The following is a 21838-nucleotide window of genomic DNA, read 5'->3' as shown; positions in this document are numbered from 1 at the left end:
TTTAGGGTCTCCGGGCCACTTCTGTTCCATCTTTCAGTGTATTAAGTACATAGCAGGAGGCGGGAAGCGCCTCTTTCTTCACCAACAACTCAGCACCAGGTAATGGCCCATTAATAATATCTTTTCTTGCTAGATCGGCAGTTTAATTCTCGGGGCGGGTTCGAAGCGTTCCTCCATGTAACCTTTTCCTAAAATGTAACTACTCTTCTCGTCTATTCTCTTTTAAAGCTACATATTGGGATAGAGAGTGCTAACCCTCTCGAGCTCCCACTCACATTGTCTTGAGGTGAACTTATTTTTCTCAACCAATTCTTCCGTAATGTAAAGTAAATATTCATTTTCTTAAGTCACCTCTGTAGTATGGGATTAGCCCTTGTATTAACGGCCTAGTGCCAAGTAGGTCTTAAACAAATGTATTAGGAGTGCAAGTTCGCCTCCTCTCAAATTGTTATTTTAGAGGTCATGTAATCAACATTCCTTTCATGTAATAGACCTCAGTAGGTTGGGTATTTTACCCCTGTGAATACGTCCTGAGAGGACAACTTGAAGGTGTAGTTTGGTGAATGTTTAAGAGCGAGTAGCTCTTTGAGTGTTGTACGCCTCGAGGAGGCTTTTCCTGTGTAATTTGGAGCTAGTGCTCCAGGGTTTGATGGGGGTCTTCTGCCCCTTTGGTTGAATTTTGTATATTGTAAGGTTGGGCTTCTAGCTCGAGATTCGTGTGGGTGGCTCTCGGAGCCCATATTCTGTAATTGCACATTTCAAATTGTGTTTCGGCTACTAAGTACCTGTTCTTTTGTTGTTACTTAATTTTGAAAGGAAAATATAACCTTGTTAAATTTTAAAATTAATTTCACTTTAGTAGTTTGAGACCTATTCACCACCCCGCACCTTCTTTCCGCATAACTACCACCAAAATCACGGTAACAAGTGGTAGCAGAGCGTGGTTGAATGGGTCTCAATTTAGCCCCTTTTGACGGCTAAACATTGTTTTGTTCCGAACTCTAACTATTTTCCCAGTTGCTGGAATTTTTTTTGAGTTTTTCAAAATTGTTCTGTCATCATGCCCGGCCCCCGCGATGTTCTCCTCCTTAACTATTTGCGCAAAGAGGAGTTGATCTACGAATTAACTATTCGAAACGTACAATCTGGAGGCACGGTTGCTATCGACACTAACAAACTTAGAGAGTCCCTTGAATTGCCCATTTCCATCCCCAATTTGGGAGAGAAAGAAATTGACGACTCTCTTTCCACGATCGTCGAGAACATTACTGGGCTAGCGTCGGTAGTTAGTTTTTTTGATGAAAATGATCCATCTCCTAATCAAATTAAGCGTGTGCAAGGTAGGCTGTATCACTTTGCAAATAGAGTTAATGATCTGTTGTCTCTCAAGGTGAATGACGTTCAGAGGAAGGACGCTAATACGCTCCTTGAAACTATTTCCGAATTGTCTAATAAGGTCACTCAATTGCTAACCGGCGAAGTTCCTCCCAAAACTGATCAACCCGCCACGGTGAATGTAGGTAACGAGGAAGAGCCTCCTAAGGGAGAAGTAAATAGGAAAACCATCGCTGCTCAAACTATCCCTGCCCCATTGGACAGCGAGTCTGAACGCCGTGCGTCATTGAGTAACATCCGCTCTGAATTAACTTCTTTACCATTGAAACCTTTAACGACTATGTCACCCGGATTTAGTAGCTTGCCTCACCCATTAGCAATGTTGCTCAGAGGTATATCTAAGTTTTCCGTTAATACCACCAGTGATGTAATTTCATTTTTAAGATTTCTAGTGGAATTTCAGGATCATGCCCTTGTTTTCTCTCTTTCTCCATGTCAAATTTTGCAAATTATTTATCCGTATGCCATTGGTGTTCTCTCAGATAAAATAGTTAGAGCCATTGCCGAGCAATCATCTATTGAGGATTTCCATGCCCACTTGCTAGCTAACTTCATCCCGGCTAGGGCCAGGTCCTCCCTTATTCAGAAGTACTATTATCGGGTACAGCGCTTGGATGAAAACCTGGCTGATTTCATACAGGACATTAAGTTTTACACTAGGGTGTTTGCTCTTCATTTTCCTGAAGATCAGATTGTACAGGCCATTGTAGAAGGTATTTCACCATCTTATAGGTCGTACTTGTGTTTCGCGGCGTGTCCGCAAACTTTCTCGGAACTTGAAGCGTTGGCCGTCTCAGCGGAAGGAGTTAGGTACGCCGATTCTTTGCGTGTGGCAAAAGAACCCCCTCCTTCGTTTAGTAATACTCGGCCTCCACCTCGCCGACTACCCACACCCCGTAAATGTTTTGCTTGCGGGTCGCCTGACCATCTGCGCAACAAGTGTCCACTGATCAAGTCAAGTGGGACAAGGAATGGAGCCGGGTCATCACAAGGCTGTTTTAAATGTGGGGCTTTCTCACATATTGCCAAGAATTGTCCCACTTCGAATAGCACCCCCTCCTGCTCAACTTCTGGTGCAAATTCCTCCTATGCCAATAATAAAAAGTGACTAGTGGCTTCGGCTGAGTCGACTAATCCATCTTCTCGAGACTCAGCTCCTGGTAAACAGGTTGTAAATTCAAAGAACGAGCAATTTTCAAATCCATCTTTTGAAGGTCCCAAAGAGTGTCTTAGGATTGCGGCGGATTTCCCCGCACCGGTCCCCTTTCTCAAAATTGAGTTAAATAACGAGCCTATAACTGCTCTCTTAGATTCAGGCAGTGTTTGTTCGATTATTTCGGCCGAATGGTATTCTAAATTGAAATCTGCCTGTAAACTACCTGACTATGTTTCATCTCCCATTCAATATGTTTCGGCTAACTCATCCCCATTAGAAATTCTAGGTTCCTTACTGGTAAAAATTCGTATTTTTAAATTTACATGGAAAATTAAACTGTTTGTGGCTAAGCACTTGTCTTGCCCCGTCATATTGGGAGCAGACTTTATTTCTCACACTGGTCTTGTGCTCGATCTTCAGAGTAGGTCTTGCACTTTCAAATTTGCCTCTAATCGTAATATCCCTCTGTTAAAGTGTAATTCTGCATCATGTTCTTCTATTTCGCCTACCCAGGATGAGATGTTGTTAGACCTTAGACATCTACCTGAGGAGCAGGCTGATAGTATTCGCAAACTGTGTCAGTCGTTTCCCGAGGTGTTCTCGGATACTCTTGGTGTTACTGACCTTATTGAATACAAAATTGAGGTCACGGATTCGATTCCTGTCCGTTTTCCACCATATAGGCTATCTCCACCTAAAATGAAGGCTCTAAAAGAAATTATCGATCAGATGTTGAAGGATGGTATTATTAGGCCCTCTAAGTCAGCGTACTCTTCGCCTATTTTTCTAGTCCCGAAACCCCAAGGAGGCTTCAGGCCTGTCATTGATTATAGGGCTCTCAATCGGAAGGTGGTGTTGCAATCTGTGCCCCTTCCTGACCTTCATTCTTGTTTTTCATGGTTTCGTAAGGCCAAGTTCTTTACTATCTTGGACTTGAATCAGGCCTATAATCAAATTCCCCTTGCTGAAGAGTCTAAACATCTTACAGCGTTTGCCACGGACTGGAATTTATACGAATACAACCGCGTGCCTTTCGGGCTCCCCACGGGAGCAGCTGTGCTCACTAGGCTACTAGATAGGGTCTTCTCCGACATCAAATTCGAGTACTTATATCACTACTTAGATGATGTCGTCGTATTTTCTGAGACTTTTGAAGAACATCTAGATCATCTGCGAGAAGTTCTCGATCGCCTTCGTAAGGCTGGGTTAACTGTTAAGTTGTCCAAGGTTGCCTTTGCTAAACCCTCTATGTCATTCCTAGGGCATATTGTGTCACCCGATGGGGTAGCTGTTGATCATTCTAGAACACAGGCCATCCGTGATTTTAAACCTCCCAAGGACATTAAAGGTATCGCCAGGTTCATTGGTATGGTGAATTTCTTCAGAAAGTTCATTCCTAACTTTGCTAATAGAGCGGCGCCCTTGAACCTTCTTCGTAGGAAAGGCATCAAATTCGAGTGGGGACCGTCTCAACAAGCCGCTTTTGAAGATCTGAAATTAGCTCTCTGTAATGCCCCTGTCCTTGCTATGCCTGATTTCTCGAAGAAATTCATCGTCCAAACCGACGCGTCGTCGTCGGCGGTAGCTGCAGTCCTTCTTCAAGAGACTGAACTAGGGAGGCGCCCCATCGCCTATGCATCTAGGACTCTCTCGGCTCAAGAAGCCAAGTACTCCATATACGAGCTTGAAGGGTTGGCAGTTTTATTTGCCTTAGAAAAGTTCCGTCTCTATCTGGAACATGTCAAATTCGACCTGGAGACAGATAATCAAGCCTTAAGCTGGGTCTTAGGTAGGCCGCGTCGTACAGGTCGTATAGCCCGTTGGGCCATCCGTATTTCTGCCTTCCAATTCGATGTACGGCATATCAGAGGTACTGAAAATGTTGTTGCTGATGGACTCAGCCGTATGTTTTCTAACGACGTCGAGACCCAGGAACCGGTCGACAGTTCATCACCTTCCGAGTCCATACTATCTGAAGTTAATGCCATCTTAACAGATGCTCCTATGCTTTTTAGGGATGTCGAGAAATATCAACGTGAAGATCCGGCGCTGGCTCCGATAATGGAAACCCTTTCTTCTGGGGAACATGTCGTCCCTTATGCTCTGAGGAATGGTGTTTTATGTTGCCCTTCGAGGCATGACAAGATGATGAAGGTTGTCGTTCCAGCTGTTCTGGTACCTATGATCTTCAAGTATTATCATGAGACCCCATTAGGAGGGCATCTGGGTATCTTTAAAACTCGTGAAAAGATTCGTGAGAGGTTCATTTGGAAAGGTATGGACGGTGAAATCCGTGAACTTGTAAAAGCTTGTAAATCTTGTTTGCTTAGTAAACCAACCATGTCCACCAAGGTAGGCCTTTTGTCTTCTCATCAAGCGTCGCGCCCCATGGAACGCCTGTATATTGATTATGTAGGACCCTTCCCCCAGTCAAAGGGTAATGCTAATAAGTTCATCTTTGTATGTGTAGATGGTTTTACAAGATTTTCCTGGTTATTTCCGACTAAACTGGCTACCGCTCAGTCCACCATTACTTGCCTAAATTCTATTTTTGCTTCTTTTGGTCCGTGTCAATATATTGTATCTGATAATGCTAAGGCGTTCACATCAAATTTATTTCGTAAATTCTGTTTTGACTTGTCCATCTCTCATGTAACTACTTCTGCTTATTACCCTCAACCATCTCTGGCTGAACGGGTTAACCGTAATCTCAGGTCCGCACTCATTGCCTATCATCATGAAGATCCTTCCAGGTGGGACACGTCCCTGCATTGGTTAGCCTTTGCTTTGAATTCTGCAGTTCATGAATCACATAAATTTACTCCAGCTTCCTTGATGTTTAAGTTCGTTCCCAACACGCCGCTCTCTAACCTCTGGTCTCTGAGTGACATTCTGCCCGAGACAATAGATCCGGACAACATTAAAGATCTTTGGAAGAAGGCGAAAGCCAATCTTAAGGTATCTCATGAAAAGGTTAGGGAAAGGTATGATCGTGGACGGAGACCCACCCCTTTGAAGGTAGGTGACCAAGTAATGGTCAAGAATTTTGTTCCCGCGGGCAAGCTTGCCCCCAGATTCCATGGGCCGTGTGTCATTCTCGATTTCCTTACGCCGGTTACGTTGTTATTAAGCAATCCAGCCACCGAGAGGATATTTAGGGTTCACCTGTCCCAGGTGAAACCGGTGTAATTTCTGTGTTAACTTGCTTCATAGTTTTTTGAAAGGATATGAAGGTTATATTTTTTTGATTTTCACTCTTAAGGCTTTCTGCTCCTTCTATTATTTTTTTAAAGTATTTTTGTACACCTCCCTCGATTTGTTAAACTGCCATTCTGTCCTTACCACGGCCATTACCACGCTCCCGTCTCCTGCTATACACACTGTGGCTTGAAAATATTAAATGCCATGGATATCTGCAAGCCGCTAGCCCCTCAACCTCTCCACAAGCCTGTACCCTCAAAGAACATGATGGTCCAACACAATTCTGCCGCCTAGCTTTAATGTTTCAGTGCCCCCGCAGCCGCGCAGCGCCGTGCAGCAACTGGGGAGGGGGATGGGCCCCCTCCTCTCCAGCGAAGACAACATGTGCCCGGCGAGCCGGAGCTCTCCTCCCGGCCAAGGCTGATGTGCGGCGCACGACCTGTTACTTGCCCGCAGCCTGTATATGTTCACCGCGGGCGCGGCGTGTTTCAACACTTCTGCTCCCCTCATAGTGCGGGCGAGCGGTATCTCAGGGTACTTGAGGGGTCCGAGCGGCCTCCTTTGGACGCAAGCTGTAACGGCCGGTCTGGCCATTCAACTTAGCCTACATCAACTACATAGACATTCCTGTTCAACCTTAATTCCGCTTCATGGGAATTCAACAGCAATATTGGGTGGACATTGCAAAATTGTTCATCACTTTCAAGTATTAAAAGTTTATCTTCAGAAATTCAACTTCTACAAACATAAAGACATTACCTTACCTGCAACAACAACATTTTGAAACTGAAGCTAAACCTCAATCTGAAAATCTTGTAAATGCTTCTGCAATCTATTTTCATATTCACCTCATAACTTGGATTTTGTTTTCAAACAATTTAATGTGTCACCCCTGGAGGAACCTTTGGGGGGGGAGGTCTGTACCGGGCGGTACACCTCTACTCCGGTTATTTAAAAGTTGCGCCAGTTGGAACTCCTCTTCTGGAGGAAGTCGGAACTTTATCTACACTATTAATCTACTAATTTCTCAGAAGATGTCACCACGTGGAAATTTTTGAGTTTTTGAACTGTGTCATTTTTGATGTGTTTTTGTTTCGCTTGAAGTAAGAAGTGTGAACTTTCTCTTCTAGAGGACACTACTGAAGATCAACAATAGTGCACCCTAGTGCGGAGTCAAAGAACTATTTTGTTGGAGAAATTTGTATTTCAAATGTTTGTTTCATGTTAAATTTCTTTCGGTTATTGTTTAAGTTGGCTGTATACCCCTCCTTTTCCCCTTGTTTTAGAGTTATCCAATCCCGAATTTCTTTTAGTAATTTCCGACCAATCTCGTGTATCTTCCCCCTACTTGAATCTGTTGCGGGGTCCTACCCAATAAAGATTTTGTGGGAGGTGTTTTCTTTCCCCTAACGCCTAGAATCTTCCGCGAGAGGATATAAACTGCTGATTTTAGGGTCTCCGGGCCACTTCTGTTCCATCTTTCAGTGTATTAAGTACATAGCAGGAGGCGGGAAGCGCCTCTTTCTTCACCAACAACTCAGCACCAGGTAATGGCCCATTAATAATATCTTTTCTTGCTAGATCGGCAGTTTAATTCTCGGGGCGGGTTCGAAGCGTTCCTCCATGTAACCTTTTCCTAAAATGTAACTACTCTTCTCGTCTATTCTCTTTTAAAGCTACATATTGGGATAGAGAGTGCTAACCCTCTCGAGCTCCCACTCACATTGTCTTGAGGTGAACTTATTTTTCTCAACCAATTCTTCCGTAATGTAAAGTAAATATTCATTTTCTTAAGTCACCTCTGTAGTATGGGATTAGCCCTTGTATTAACGGCCTAGTGCCAAGTAGGTCTTAAACAAATGTATTAGGAGTGCAAGTTCGCCTCCTCTCAAATTGTTATTTTAGAGGTCATGTAATCAACATTCCTTTCATGTAATAGACCTCAGTAGGTTGGGTATTTTACCCCTGTGAATACGTCCTGAGAGGACAACTTGAAGGTGTAGTTTGGTGAATGTTTAAGAGCGAGTAGCTCTTTGAGTGTTGTACGCCTCGAGGAGGCTTTTCCTGTGTAATTTGGAGCTAGTGCGCCAGGGTTTGATGGGGGTCTTCTGCCCCTTTGGTTGAATTTTGTATATTGTAAGGTTGGGCTTCTAGCTCGAGATTCGTGTGGGTGGCTCTCGGAGCCCATATTCTGTAATTGCACATTTCAAATTGTGTTTCGGCTACTAAGTACCTGTTCTTTTGTTGTTACTTAATTTTGAAAGGAAAATATAACCTTGTTAAATTTTAAAATTAATTTCACTTTAGTAGTTTGAGACCTATTCACCACCCCGCCCCTTCTTTCCGCATAACTACCACCAAAATCACGGTAACAATTATTATTATTATTATTATTATTATTATTATTATTATTTGGTTTGAGGTTGAGTAGTTTAGTGGTCCATTGGTGGTTTTGATGTTTGATTATTTCACGTTTGACTTTCGCATGTAGTCTATAATATTCAATTTTTGCCTGCAGGGTTCTAATGTGTTGTGCGGGCTCTGTTTTTGTCTCTGATTAGTTGAATTATGTGCTGGGGAAGTGAGTCTTTTTGGGTCGTGTGCTTGCTCGTGCAGCTGTGGTTAGTATGTTTGTAAATGTAGTAATTTCTGCGTCGATGTCTGTTGTGGTGGCGAGCGTTGTTTGTGGGTGTATTTCATGGAGGTATTCGAGTTGTTCGTCGTATTTTTGCCAGTCTATGCGGTGTGTTTGTACTTTTTTGTGTGTATTTCTGTAGTATGGTTCCACGCCTAGTTGTATTAGGACCGGTCTGTGATCTGATCTGAGTGCCTGCATGGTGTCAATTGTGGTGTTAAGTGGTACATTTTTTATGAGAGCGATGTCGTTAGTGTCTGATAGGAGAGTGTTGTTGTGCCAGTAGTAGAATGTGGGTTCGAGGGGTGCAATGATGATGTAATCTTTAAACTGTTGGTGTTTTCGGAGTTTGTAGCCGTGTCTGTTATTATTCTGGCTATTCCAGTCGGAATGTTTGCTATTAAGGTCGCCAGCGAGCATCACGTGGTCGAAGTTAAGTAGTAAATCAATGTCGTCTGTGATTAATTGTTTCCTTGGGGGGAGGTAGGCTGAGATGAGTGTTAGTGTTTCCGGGCCGTAGTCAAGCTGTATTGCTGTGGCTTCAATTGTCTGTGTTGTGGGTAGTAATATTTGTTTGTGGGATATGTGTTTTTTAATTGCAACCATGGTTCCTCCTCCGTCACTGTCTCTGTCTGTTCTGTAAATGTTATAGTTTTTTAGTGTAAAACGTTTGGTGGGTTTGAGTTTTGTTTCCTGTATTAAGAAGATATCGATGTCGTGTTCTGTGGCGTATTGGAGTAATTCGGTTTTCTTGGCCGGGTCATTGAGACCGTTGGCGTTCCAATATGTGATTTTGAGTGGTTTTTTACCCATTGTGCCCAGTGGTTATTTGTATTGCGAGTTGCGTAAGTAAGCGGCTGAATTCTGCTAGGCTGTTGTATAGAATTTCCACAAATATTTTCATTTGGTTTTGGAGTGTATCTAACAGGAGTTGTATTTGTTGTGGTGCATTTTCAGGGATAGAGAATTGTACAAAGTCCATTGTTGTGTGAGCTTGCTTGGTGTGTGTGGCGTACGTGTTAGATGTGGACCAGTTTGGAGTGCTGGTAGTGGGTGCGGGAGGGGGTTTTGATGCGCGGTGTGTAGTGATGGGGGTGGATGTGGATTGAGGTGCGCCTAATGGGGTAGTGGGCCTTGTGTTTGGGAGGGGGGGGGAATTCTTCTTCATATCTTAATTGAGTTCTGAATTTATTTGGTTTATGTATGTTAGTGTATGCGTCATGCGCGGTTAGTTGCTTGGCTCGGGGACTGGGTTTTTTCCGTTGGGTTGGTGTTTCAGTTTCTGGGTTTACGTTTTCTTCTTCAGGTTGGGAACTAAGTGCATTGAAGCGATTACTTGTAGTAATTGTTGGAGCAGTGGAGTGTGTGCGTTGCACTTGTTTCGTTTGTTGTTCTGGTGGTGGTTTATTCTGTTGTTGCGTGCTGGGAGTGTTGCTTGTTGGTTTTTGCTGTTCAGGTGGTGGTTTATTCTGTTGTTGCGTGCTGGGAGTGTTGCTTGTTGGTTTTTGCTTTCTTTGTACGTATGTGATGTAGGCTTTGCATGTCTTTGTTGAGGCTACATGAGCCTCGCCACAGTTTGCACATTTTATTCCTTCTGGTCCTTTAATGGGGCAGCTGGCTGGTTTATGGGGACCTGCGCATTTGACACATTTAGTTTTCAAGAAACAATGGGTTCTTAAGTGACCGAAGGCTTGGCAATTGTAACATTGTAGGGGTCTGTAGTCATCTGTGTCAGGCTTTCTGGGTTCGGTTTTGATGGGGATATTCAGTATGCTGTCAAGTAGTGCGAGGTTTTGGTTTGTGGTGGTGTCGGCGTATGTAACAATGAATAATGGCATAAAGGCCTTGCGTATTGTGTTGTCTGGTTGCGGTATGTTCCTGTGCATTTGAGTGATTGTGCTCGTTCTGTATCCCTTTTCGGTGAGGTAGTTCTGTATTTCTGTTGTTTCCATGTCATTGGGGAGCCCTCGGATTATTAACTGTTTTTTCCTGGTTTTTTCTTGGGCGTGCGTGAAGTAAGTGATTTCTTTTTTCCTGAGTGTGTCAGTGAGCCTATCGTGGTCTTCCTTGGTCTGTACTCGGATATTACCACCCTCTTTAGATGGTTGTAGATGGAATTTTTTGTCTGTGGTAGCTTCCTCGGCTATTTTAGCGATGTCTCTCCAGTGGAGTGCTGTTCGGATGTGAATAAGCGGGGGTGGTCTTTGAGTACTTTGATTTGCGATATTTGCCATAGTGGCACTTTAGTATTGACTGAGTGTTGTTTTCTGTAACTTGCGTGTGAGTTTTAAGTGATTTTTGGCAGCATCTGCGCCCGCGCGGGGCAAAGGCCCCTAAGCCACGTACTGGGCACTGTGTCGGGCCAGGTATCGTTTTTAAAGTGGTGTCCCCACGACAAGGCTCGAGACAGTGCACCGCGTGGGTGGTAAAGTGGTTTATCCACTACTGACAATTTTATTGCTCACAGTGGAGGGCTGACTGTGCCCAAGGAACGAGGTGGAGCTTCGCCCCTTTTAGAAGCACCGTAGTACCGCAGTGGCCCCGTAGGTGGCAGCAGCGCAGACCCCGCCGGCAGCAGGTGCCCCAGAGAGTCCCCTGGCGTCGAAGGCTGATGTGGCTGGTTGCTGTTGTCGTGAAGTAGCGGCGAACGAAGAGTGCTAAGCCCAAGCGCGCTCCCTAGCCGTAGCTGGGTGGGTGGCAGGACGATCGCTCGGGATCTAATTGCCAGAGCCACACCTAAATTGCCCCAGCAAAAGGAAGTGAGCGGAGATGCAGCGAGTCTTACCCACGTCTGACCTGCTCTCTGTCATGCTTCGATCTCGAATGTGTGTTCGCGCGCCAGACTGATATTCGAGACCATGTGACCCCCCGAACGTGGTTTTTGTTTGGATCTTTTTGGGACCGCCGACCTTCTCAGGTCCTTTGTCCCATGCCTACAGGGGGGTGATTTTGCTTGGTGCAACTTGGTTGTCTTGTTTTAATTTTATTTGCTCATTATTGAGCATGTTTCAACAGTTATATTTTGTATATTAGTTTGTTGGACATGTATAGTCCAGCTGATCTTTACTTTAACTAATTGACTTAACTAACTATTGTATTTACGGGTTTAATACTAGTTTTTGCTATTTACATTTATATTTACATTATGTACATTTCTTACTAGTGATCTACAGAGGATCTTGTCTCATAAGTTTGACCTTGTCACACACATACGTGCGTCCGTTTCGATTTAGTGTAATAGCAATGTCTTTGGGTGTTTGATTTTATAGTAAACCTGTTCGTCCATATCGTGGATTTCCTGGATGAGTGGGTTATTTATTCCTGCCTGCTTGGCGTAGAACTGTTTAGCTGCCTTTTGGATTTCTTCCTTGAGTGTGGGTGTGCTTAACATTTGTCTAATAGTCCCGTTACTGATATGATATGGGACATCAGCTATCATCCTTAGTAGTTTATTCTGCTGTGTTTGTAGTTTTTCCAGGTATGTGTCCCGCACTGTTCCCCAGGCAGGGGCAGCATACATTGTCACGCTCCTGATGAGTGTTTTATATAACAAGAGTTTATTTGTCCTGTTTAATTTGGATTTACGGGACAGCAGACAGTATAGAGGTTGAGCTGCCTGCTTTGTTTTAGTTATGACTGATTCTACTTGGCTCTTGAAGGTCAGTTTTTTGTCCAGTAAGACGCCAAGATACTTTCCTTCAAGTGACCAAGGAATTTCAGTTCCGCTGAGCTGAATGTTAACTGTTTGTTTATGGTCATATCGTAGCGTATGTAGTACGGCTACCGTCTTGCTAGCGTTTAGTTTGATTCGCCATGTTTCCATCCAGTCATGGACTTTGTTAAGTGCTTCTTGCACTTTAGCCACTGCGATTTCTACTTTAAAGGAATCTGCCGTAATTAATGTGTCATCTGCATAAAGTGCAATTTCCGTTCCTTCCGTGTGTGGAATATCGGCTGTAAATAGGACATAGAGCAGGGGGCCTAAGATACTGCCCTGTGGCACGCCTGCCCTGATGTCCTTATGCATCGAATTTTTCCCGTTTAGGGAGACGTAGAATTTCCTGCTAGTGAGGTAATCCGCTAGGAGCCTCCAGTAGGTGTCATCTAGGTTAAGCCTTCGTAGTTTCAAGAGTAGTCCAGCAATCCATACCCTGTCGAAGGTTTCAGCTACGTCGAGGTATACCACTGGCCTAGCTCTCCTGTGGTTTAATGATTTAGTGATAATGTTTATTATTCTGATTAGTTGCTGCACCGTCGAATGTTCTGCTCTAAAACCAAACTGTTCATTTGGGATGGCCTTCCTGATACTTTCGGTTTCTAGTAGCCTGAGTTGTATGAGTTTTTCGAATAGCTTAGCTAATGCATCCAACAGGCTAATGGGTCGATAGTTGTTCGGATTGCTGTGATCCTTGTTTGGTTTAGCAAGCGTGATGACTTTCGCTAGTTTCCACTTAGCTGGGAAATAGCCTATTTGTAATGCTACATTGTATATATCTACTAAATGCTGTAGCGCTGTTATAGGAAGCTCCTTTAGCGCCCTGTTTGCGATCTGGTCAGGGCCAGGGGCTTTCTGATTTTTCAGTTTATTAATGATCTTGCTGATTTCTGTAATCGTGGTGAGTCGAGGCGTTCCATGAAGGTTTTTGTTATAATGTAGCTTCATATCGTTTTCCACTTGTTGGTCATACTCGACTTTTTGTGGATGTGAGGGGTTAGGTTGGAACCTGTGTTCTAGAGTGTCTGCTAGCAGTTCCGCTTTTTCTTGGTCTGTTTGTGCAATCTGGTTATTTTTCTTAAGTATTGGGATGTTTTGACTACTTCTTTTTAGGGCTCTCGTCATTTCCCATATACTTTTGTCCTGGGTCTGTAGTGTTTTTATTTTTTCTTCCCAAGTCTTGTTGTTATGGGCTCTGATTTCTTCTGTACAGCGCTTAGCGAGCCTGTTATATTCTGTTTTGTCAGCTTGTAGGCGGTACGTCTGCCATCTTTTTCTCACTTGCCGTTTGAGTTTTAATAGGTCCTTGATCTGGTCCGGTATGTCCGTAGAAGGGCGTGCTTCAGGAGGCAGTCTAGCATGTTTAGCTACCGACACTATACTTGCAGTTAAATTTTCTATGGCTTTGTCTATTTCATCAGCCGTGTTAGGTTTAGTCGGGGGGTTGATATAGTACTCCTCCATGATGTCCCTGTACTTTTTCCAATCCACACATCTCCAATTAATGGCCTGCACATGGGGTTTGGTTGTCGTTTCTCCTATGGTGAGAAGTACCGGGTTGTGGTCAGAGTCTGTGGCTACCACAGTATCTATTTCGACCGAGCAGCTGATATCTTTACATATGGCAATGTCAAGTACATCAGGCTGGTGGTTGTCATTTGCTGGTATATGTGTCGGTTCTGTGGGTCCAATGGCATAGACGTTATTATTATTTACATAGTCTAAAAGTACTCTGCCTGCCGGGTTTTCAACTCTTGAATTCCAGGTCCCGTGTTTGCTATTTAAGTCCCCAGCTAGTATTATTGGTGTTCTATAGCTGAGTAGCAGGTCCAGGTCACCTGTTTTGAGAGGCTTTTTTGGTGACTTGTATACTGATATTAAGGTCAGCGGTCCATTATGCGTGAAGACTCTTACTGCTGTGGCCTCGAGAAATTCAAGTGCCGGTATGGCCATTTGTTCGTGTTTAATGTGCTTTTTGATTATGATTGCTGTTCCTCCCTTCTCACCTTGGCGATCAGTTCTGTAGACCACGTACCCTGGAATCCGGAGCTTGTGGTGTGGTTTTAAAAAGGTTTCCTGGAGAAGAACAATATCTATATTGTATTCCTGTAGTAGATAGTTTAGTTCTAATAGTTTAGGCCCTAGGCCTTGTGCATTCCAGACAAAGCAACGTGTACTGCGGGGTACATGTAATTTATTCAGTTTGTTGTTGGCCATGGTCAATCATGATGTATTCAAGTGCTACTTGGAGCGCTGTCTGTCCTGCCTTGGGGTATAATATATTAAAGAGCATATTATTAATTTGCGCTGCGATGCCTGATGAGTGCAATTTTTCTGATAGAAGGTGAAACTGCTCATGCGTTGGCAGGTTGCTTAACTGTCGAGCGGCTTCAGTCCTGTCTTCTGCCAGGGTGATATTTCTGCGGGCAGGTATTAGGGCCTGCGTGGAATGTGGCCTTTTCACTGTCACTCTGGTGTCGTTTTGAGTAACAGCTACTGGGTCTACCACATTTTCTACTGACTGGGGGAGCGGGGGGAAGTCAGTCCTGCTGTTTATGTTAATGGCAGGTTGCGTGGCCTCCTTTCTCTTCTGTTCCCTTTGTTTTGCTTTGGCTTTGGCCGTCTTAAGGGTTTCGCATCCTCTGTAGTTGGCTGTATGCGTACCACCGCAGTTACAGCATTTGAAGTCTTTCCAGGTGTTGATGGGACACTCCTCAGTTGCGTGTCGGCCAGGGCATTTGACGCATCTGGGCGCCAGGTGGCAATTCTTCTGTGTATGGCCCGGCCTTTGGCACCTTTTGCATTGTGGTGGCCCGGCCGGCCTCCTGTAGCGTTCTACAGTAATGAAATGGCCTAGGATGTTCGTTTCGTTGTGTACGTTCTTGCCTGCTGCAGTATTGTCTAGTGTTACTACATACAGTGGTATTGGACGTCTCACCCTCTCTGGTGGCTCCTCAGGATTTGCACTTTCTACTGGGTAGGGCTTGGCCAATTGAATGACAGCTCTAACTGGGTAGCCCTTTTCCCTTAGTGCTTCATGTAATTCTTCGGTTGGCGTGTCAATAGGTAGTTTTCTTATAACTACCTGTATGGTTTTAGGTGGGTCCGCGCTATACGTGTAATATTCAACACCTTCTTCTTTGCTGAGCAGTTCTATGAGGTTCTTATAGTCCCTCATCGTATTTAAAAAATATTTAATTGCTCCCTTAGTTAGCGTGCGAGCTGTGTAGTCGTCTTTTACGTGTTTCTGCAGGAATTCTCGCCTCTCAGATGACTTGAGCGGGTCCTTCTGTATTGTTATGGGTGGGGGTCGCACCCTCGTCTCAGGATTGGTCGCGGCGTCCCTCTCCTCGGTCAGTACTCGGTACTGGTTTGTAGTAGGTACCTGTGCACTCGGCTGGGAGGTGGGTGCCTTGGCAGTGTGCCTTTTCCCGACAGGAATAAATCCTTCGTCATCTTCTTGTTTCTTTGTCTTCTTTTCGTTTTGTTTTTCCCTAGATGGCGGGGTGAAATTTTCTGCCGTTCTTTTTGGAGTTTGAGATTTTGCTGTAGTGGGGGTTCCCTCGACTTCCTTACGGTACTGCTTGTTGGCAAGTCTTGGGTCCTTCGGATAGGCCTTGTTGATGAGTTCCTCGGCTGATGTCCTTCCTTGTGGAGTGATAATGCTGGCTGCTGAGGTGTAATTCTTCGCAGGTAGTTTCTGCTCGGGTAGTTTTGTACCCGTGTCCTTCCTCTTCGGCAATTTTTCTTCCAGATTTTTCTTTTTCAGAAAAGACGTTTTGCTACTACCCTGGGTAGGGTTGTGAGTGCCTGAACCTTCCCCGTCTGAAGCTACTCGATCCACCCCAGAACGGTTGGATTCAGGCATGGTGCGTGTGTGAGTGCCGTTACTTGACATGGCGGCAGTGTTTACTTGTATGTGTGTGCCCAGGGGTGTGTCAGACATGTATGTCCTACCTACCTAGCTGCACCAAGCTATACAAGCCAAGGGCCCGAAGGCCGGCCGTTGGGGTAGGGGGGGGTAGGTCAAACGCCCGTAGGCGGACCTCCGTACGAGGTTTGGGGTCCCAGCACACAGGTACCGTTGCTTTAGGCGTACGTTTTTAAAGTGGTGCCTCCCACGGCAGAAAGCAAGCGAGTAGCCTGGGTGAGGGTTGGTCCGATGGACGGCGGACCGGCAGGACAAATTTGCTCTCCAAATTTTTCCAGGTGACACACCGAGAAACAGTGTACCGACCCAGGAGTAGGAGTGTTGGCCCCTACCAGGAGCCAGTGCTTCCTCTCCGCTGGTGAGTAGTCCGCGCTCCCCGTGAGCGCTCCCAAGATGTCGCCGAGACCGTACTGTGCCCAGGCTAGGCTAGCCAGTGCGAGCGCAGTGAGCGATGTTCCGTTGAGATGCCTGGCCGTGCCAGGGCGATGAGTCAGAGCTGCTGTGCTTCCTCGCTCTCCCTTCTCCTCTCTCCAAGCGTGCTGCTCCGTAGACTGCCGACGAGTGAGTGAGTTGTTCGATGTGTTCGTGTTCGCGCTCTCCCCTGGTTAACTGAGTGTATCAGGCTACTCGGACCGCGCAGGAAACAGCAGTGGCTGGCTGTCGGGTGGGTTGCGCGGCGACAAGTTGGGGACGTGCTTCCTAGCTCCTTTCTCGTGCTCCCTGCGTCTTTAAGGGGTGGGTTACAATCAGGGTTCGGTTAGGAAGGGATAGTCAAAGGTTTGACGCTGCTCCTCAGGTGGCAGAAGTACTCGTTACCTTGCTTCGGGCGTCCTGATGGAGGTGCGTTCGATGGGCAGCATTTCACCAGCCGCCTCTCCATGCCGACGTTTAGGGGCGGCCGTCGTCGTCGCGACGCCCCCGGGAGTGACCCCCTCTTACCTGAAGGAAGCCCAATCCTTCCTCTAGCAATGGAGCTGAACGGCCATCCTCAGGCTCTAACTTCTTCCGAGTGAGAGCAAAGGCAAGTCAGCCTTTAGGTAGTTTTCCACAGAGTGAAGCAGACCTGCTGTAATCTGCCTCTTGTAGCTTTGCTTGAAAGGACCTACAGGATAAAGGACATAAGTTAGAAACTAGCCTCCATGACTCGTTCGACTCCTGCTTTCCTGCTGGTAGCGCCAATCTCGTAAAGTCCTAGCCTTTAGGCCTCTATTTATAAGGCTCTCAACTCTGTACAGTCTCTCGCATCCAGCAGCTTTCAGCCCCTGTCGGGGGTCGAAAGCTCAGGTTGGGAAAAGGGACAGCCTGCCCAAGGGAACCTCTAGATGTTTCTTAGGGCATAATTAAATTTCCAGTTCGCTACAGAGCCTGTACCGCCTCAGGAGAGGCTTCACCCCTCGCCTGCTGGATGGAGGCATTGTGAGCCGTATCTTACTGCCTCCAGTGGGCTGCGAAGGCAGGATTGAGAACACCGTGACGGAGGAAGGGGCAGTCAGTCCAGACTCTTCAAAGAACAGATTTCCTGTACCAGGAGATGATAAGTCTGTCAGTTTGATAGACCTGGCAACATCCCTTACCTTCGGTCAAATTTCTTTAGGATGAGACAACCTTTGAGACAGCAACTCAGCAGATTTATTGAAAGCAAGGAAGGAAGGAAGGAAGGAAGGAAGGAAGGAAGGAAGGAAGGAAGGAAGGAAGGAGGACCATGGTTTCCCAACAAACTTCTCTGCAAGACGTTGCCACAACCTACAAGGAAAAAATGTAAAGGTTTGAGGTGCTGCAACACTCATTTGAGAGGAGAGTGTATATATACAGCTAACATCTCACTTAAATGGTCCTGAAAGAAAGAAAGATAGAAAGAAGGAAAGAAAGAAAGAAAGAAAGAGAGAGAAAAACGAAAATAATAATAATAATAATAATAAGAAGAAGAAGAAGAAGAAGAAGAAGAAGAAGAAGAAGAAGAAGAATTTGAAGTTGTGTTTAATGACCCTTCAATAGGAGTTTATTTTTTTGAGAGAAGCTAGTGTTTTTACCTTGAATATGTATACTCTGAACGAGGTGAAGCAGAATTTGAAGCCAACTGATCGCGCCGAGACTCGATCTTGCTACCCACTTTCATCATACAGAGTAGCGTATGACGATGATGATGATGATGATGATGATGATGATGGTAGTAGTAATAACTGTATCCAAAATTCAGGTAACATCAGTTTTTACTCGCAAAATGGTTTCATTATTTCTTTGGCTAAGAGAACCATGCGGTAACCCTAACCTCGAAAATGAATTGTCGCTCTCGACTTATAAGATGCCCTTTCTTTCTTCGGCCTAGTCGCTATCTAGTCGGCAGTCGTTTGAAATCGTGCAGGTTTCTGCATGGTTCGACGTGCGTATCCTACTAGCAGTTGAGGTCAGCGTGAAATTAAGTACAGTACAGTACAATACAGTACAGTAACTAAGTGTAAGATCTCCTTCACTTGGTGAGACAAGTTGTAGGGCCAAATGAAGGTACAGAGAGCACTCCTGCGAAAAAACCTAAATATGCACTGTACTTGGGTTGATGGTGTATTATACTGAACGCCCTCCCCCCCCCCCCCTTCCATTACATCTTTACTGAATGATTCTGCACAACGTTCCCTGCTGTTAATATTAATCCCCTACTGGGTTTTAGCTTAACGGTATCACTCGGTAATCATCATCATGACAGCCTCTGTCCTTCATGCTAAAAATCAGCAGCAGAGAAAAGGACCCTTTGTGTTCTTCTTCTTCTTCTTCTTCTTCTTCTTCTTATTATTATTATTATTATTATGTAAGAACATTTTTTTGTACATAAGCAACGATCAGCTGCTTTACCGACACCTTGTAATCTAAGAAAGAAAGAAAGAAAGAAAGAAAGAAAGTAAGTATAGGGGTACCTAACCACTCCTGAAAACTAATTTCATTGAAGGTTGTACTAGGCCAAACTGTAGCGACCTCTTACTAAATGGTACCATACTACAGAGCAGGTGAAAAATAGTTAATGAAACCGTATAATGAAAGGTACAGACTTAAGAGCAAGTGGCGTACTGGCTTATTATCCCTCCCTTCCAGGACCCTTCTTGCAACCACTAACCACCACCTACACCCCTGCCCAAGCAGTATTCGAGCATCGGGCTGGGTGATGTGGTCGCCTTAGAAGTTTGTGCTAGACAATACCCCAAAGAAAGCAGGTGGTTTAAGACAGGCAATGAAGTTTTAAGTTTTACTCCTCTTCCCTCAAATATGAAGAGAAGTACACCATAATGAGGGGTACTAAGCCATTTAAATTCATGACAGAGACCTAACGATTCTTAGCCCTGGTGATCTAGGGTGACACTTGATATAACCAGGCCAGACCCAGTACCTGAATATTTTTAGGTTATCCAAGCCAAACCTGGGTTATATATTGCCCGAAATATGTAGCATCTACCCTGTAATTAGAAGATGCAGCTGTGACTTCACGACTGGTGATGATATAACCGTGCACAATTTAGCATGTTAGGTATTAGTAGATCCACGATCAGCCCTAGCCGTGTCTGATGCAGAAATCCTAACCTGACTTGGGAAGAACGGTAACTTCTTTCTTTCTTTCTTTCTTTCTTTCTTTCTTTCTTGAACGCTAGCCTGTAGTGGTAAGGCAAGAGTTCGAAATTGTCTACTGCCTTAAGTAATAGTCGTATTAGTAGCAGTAATGGTGGTGGTGGTGGTGGTGGTGGTGGTGGTACTAGTAAGGTTATGTTAACTATTATTTTATGCCTTTCGTAGATGCCGAGGTGCCGGAAGTTTGTCCCGCAGGAGTTCTTTTTATGCGCCCATATCTACAGACCATCGAAATATCACGGGAGTGAGCCGGTGTCGAACCTGTCAAGTAGGGCTCAGAATGGTCTAATTATAATTCTAGGACGGTAACAGTAACTATACGGAGTTCTGATTCGTTCTACTCAATTTATCACTTGCCAAAAGATCGGTCAGCTGACGTACAAACAACAAAAACGAGTGCTTTCCTCCCTTCACCTAACCTAAAACGTCACGACTCTTTGAACTAACCCTTGTCGTCAAAAGGTTACCTTCTCAGTCTTATTTGAAGGGCGTCTCGTCTTTGATAGAAATGAAAGAGTTTTACAAGTTCCCAGGCTTCAAAACTACGTTACATCGGAACACACGCACTTCGAAGATAACGGGCTGTGTGTAGGCCACTGTACTGCACTGGTGCCCTACCGTTCGTAAGGAAGCCTGGGAGAGACACGAGCGTACTACAAACTTGTAACTTATTGCCGAACCGTGTCGTAATTTGAATAGCTACTTACCTGAAAGAACATAAAAGGAAATTGTTCGACTCTTTGAGGGGCTGCTAAATGCCGCGGTCGGTTGCTAGGACATGGCTTTCATTGTAATCACGACAGTGTCGATGACGTTGCGTGGAAACCACCTTCCTCGCGATTTTCAAGGTGGGCGGGGAGTTTAGAAGCCTCGTTCAGCCCTTTAATAATCTTAATATTGGGAGAAATAGGACGTAGAATGATGATATATGCCATAAGAGGCCGGCAGGATAAGCTACACTAACCTAAAAGAATAAGAACAGCAAGTTTAGACGTAGGGACGTACGATAGGAGGGACGAAAGTTAAAATCCTGGCACGAGTAATTGGAAGCGGTGCTAGGCTCAGCAAGGGTCCCCTAGGTCGACACACACACACACACACACACACACACACACACACACACACACACACACACACACACACACACACACACACACAGAGAGAGAGAGAGAGAGAGAGAGAGAGAGAGAGAGAGACGACGAATAATAATAATAATAATAATAATAATAATAATAATAATAATAATAATAATATTAAAAAATAAAGATGCCGCCGCCGCCAGGTTAGGCCGGTCACCTAGGAGGAAATGCAATACTACGCTAAGCTTCGTTCCTGTATAGCCACGGGGTCGAAGAGCAGCAAAAGGTCTAGCTAAGTTTCAGACGTAACAAAAAAACGTGATTTAAGCAATTTCTGCTGGCTTGAGGCAAAAGTTGAAAGTAAGTTGTCGTACTGGGACTGGGAAACTTGGTAAAAAAGGAATTGAGCCAACGGCACGTGGTGTTCCCAAGCGGTCACCCATCCAAGTACTGACCACGCCCAATGTTGCTTAACTGCGGTGATCGGACGAGAACCGGTGTATTCAACACCCACACGGGAAGTGTCCAGGGTTGTTGTAATAATAATAATAATAATAATAATAATAATAATAATAATTACTGTAGGTAGTTGTGAAGGGGCCGGCGCTGTAGCCGGAGGGCCCGGGTTCAATTCCCGGCCAGGCAAAGGAATTTTACCTCGATCTAAGGGCTGCTTTGAGGTCCACTCTGCCTGCTTGCTTAGGGGCTGTAGTGCCATGGGGCTTGGTCTGGTTTTCATTGTAAAGGACAAAGCAGGAGGATTTTTAGCAATAAGGTAATGCAGTAGTAGTAGTTGTTCTTCCCTCCTTAGCTTATGATTTGAATGTTTTACACTGTCTTTCGATGTATATGAAGTAGGACAGATAGATAAAATCAGAGTGGAGTTGATAGCAAGGCTAACAGATGCTGCTCTTTTTTTTAAAGGTGTGGTGGCCCTGAAAAGGGCCGTTTGTTAAGAATGCAGCAAGGCAGAAAACCTGGCACCTTACTTGGAGCTGGTGTATTTGGTAACTGCCTTGGTACCCTCACTGACGGCGTGCTTGGCCAGCTCACCGGGCAACAGGAGGCGGACGGCAGTCTGGATCTCCCGACTGGTGATGGTGGAGCGCTTGTT

The 21838-nt window shown here is 45.0% G+C and overlaps 1 pseudogene; it reads right to left on the bottom strand.

Moving 5' to 3' along the window:
• Positions 1-21130: 21130 nt before the first annotated feature.
• LOC137500710 (5S ribosomal RNA) lies at positions 21131-21250 on the bottom strand (annotated as a pseudogene).
• Between the last annotated feature and the right edge of the window lie 588 nt (positions 21251-21838).

Source organism: Anabrus simplex, chromosome 4, assembly GCF_040414725.1.
Source record: "Anabrus simplex isolate iqAnaSimp1 chromosome 4, ASM4041472v1, whole genome shotgun sequence".
In the NCBI taxonomy this organism is placed as follows: Eukaryota; Metazoa; Arthropoda; class Insecta; order Orthoptera; family Tettigoniidae; genus Anabrus; species Anabrus simplex.
The sequence above is the reverse complement of the archived record's forward strand: the minus strand, read 5'-3'. Positions and strand labels throughout refer to the sequence as shown.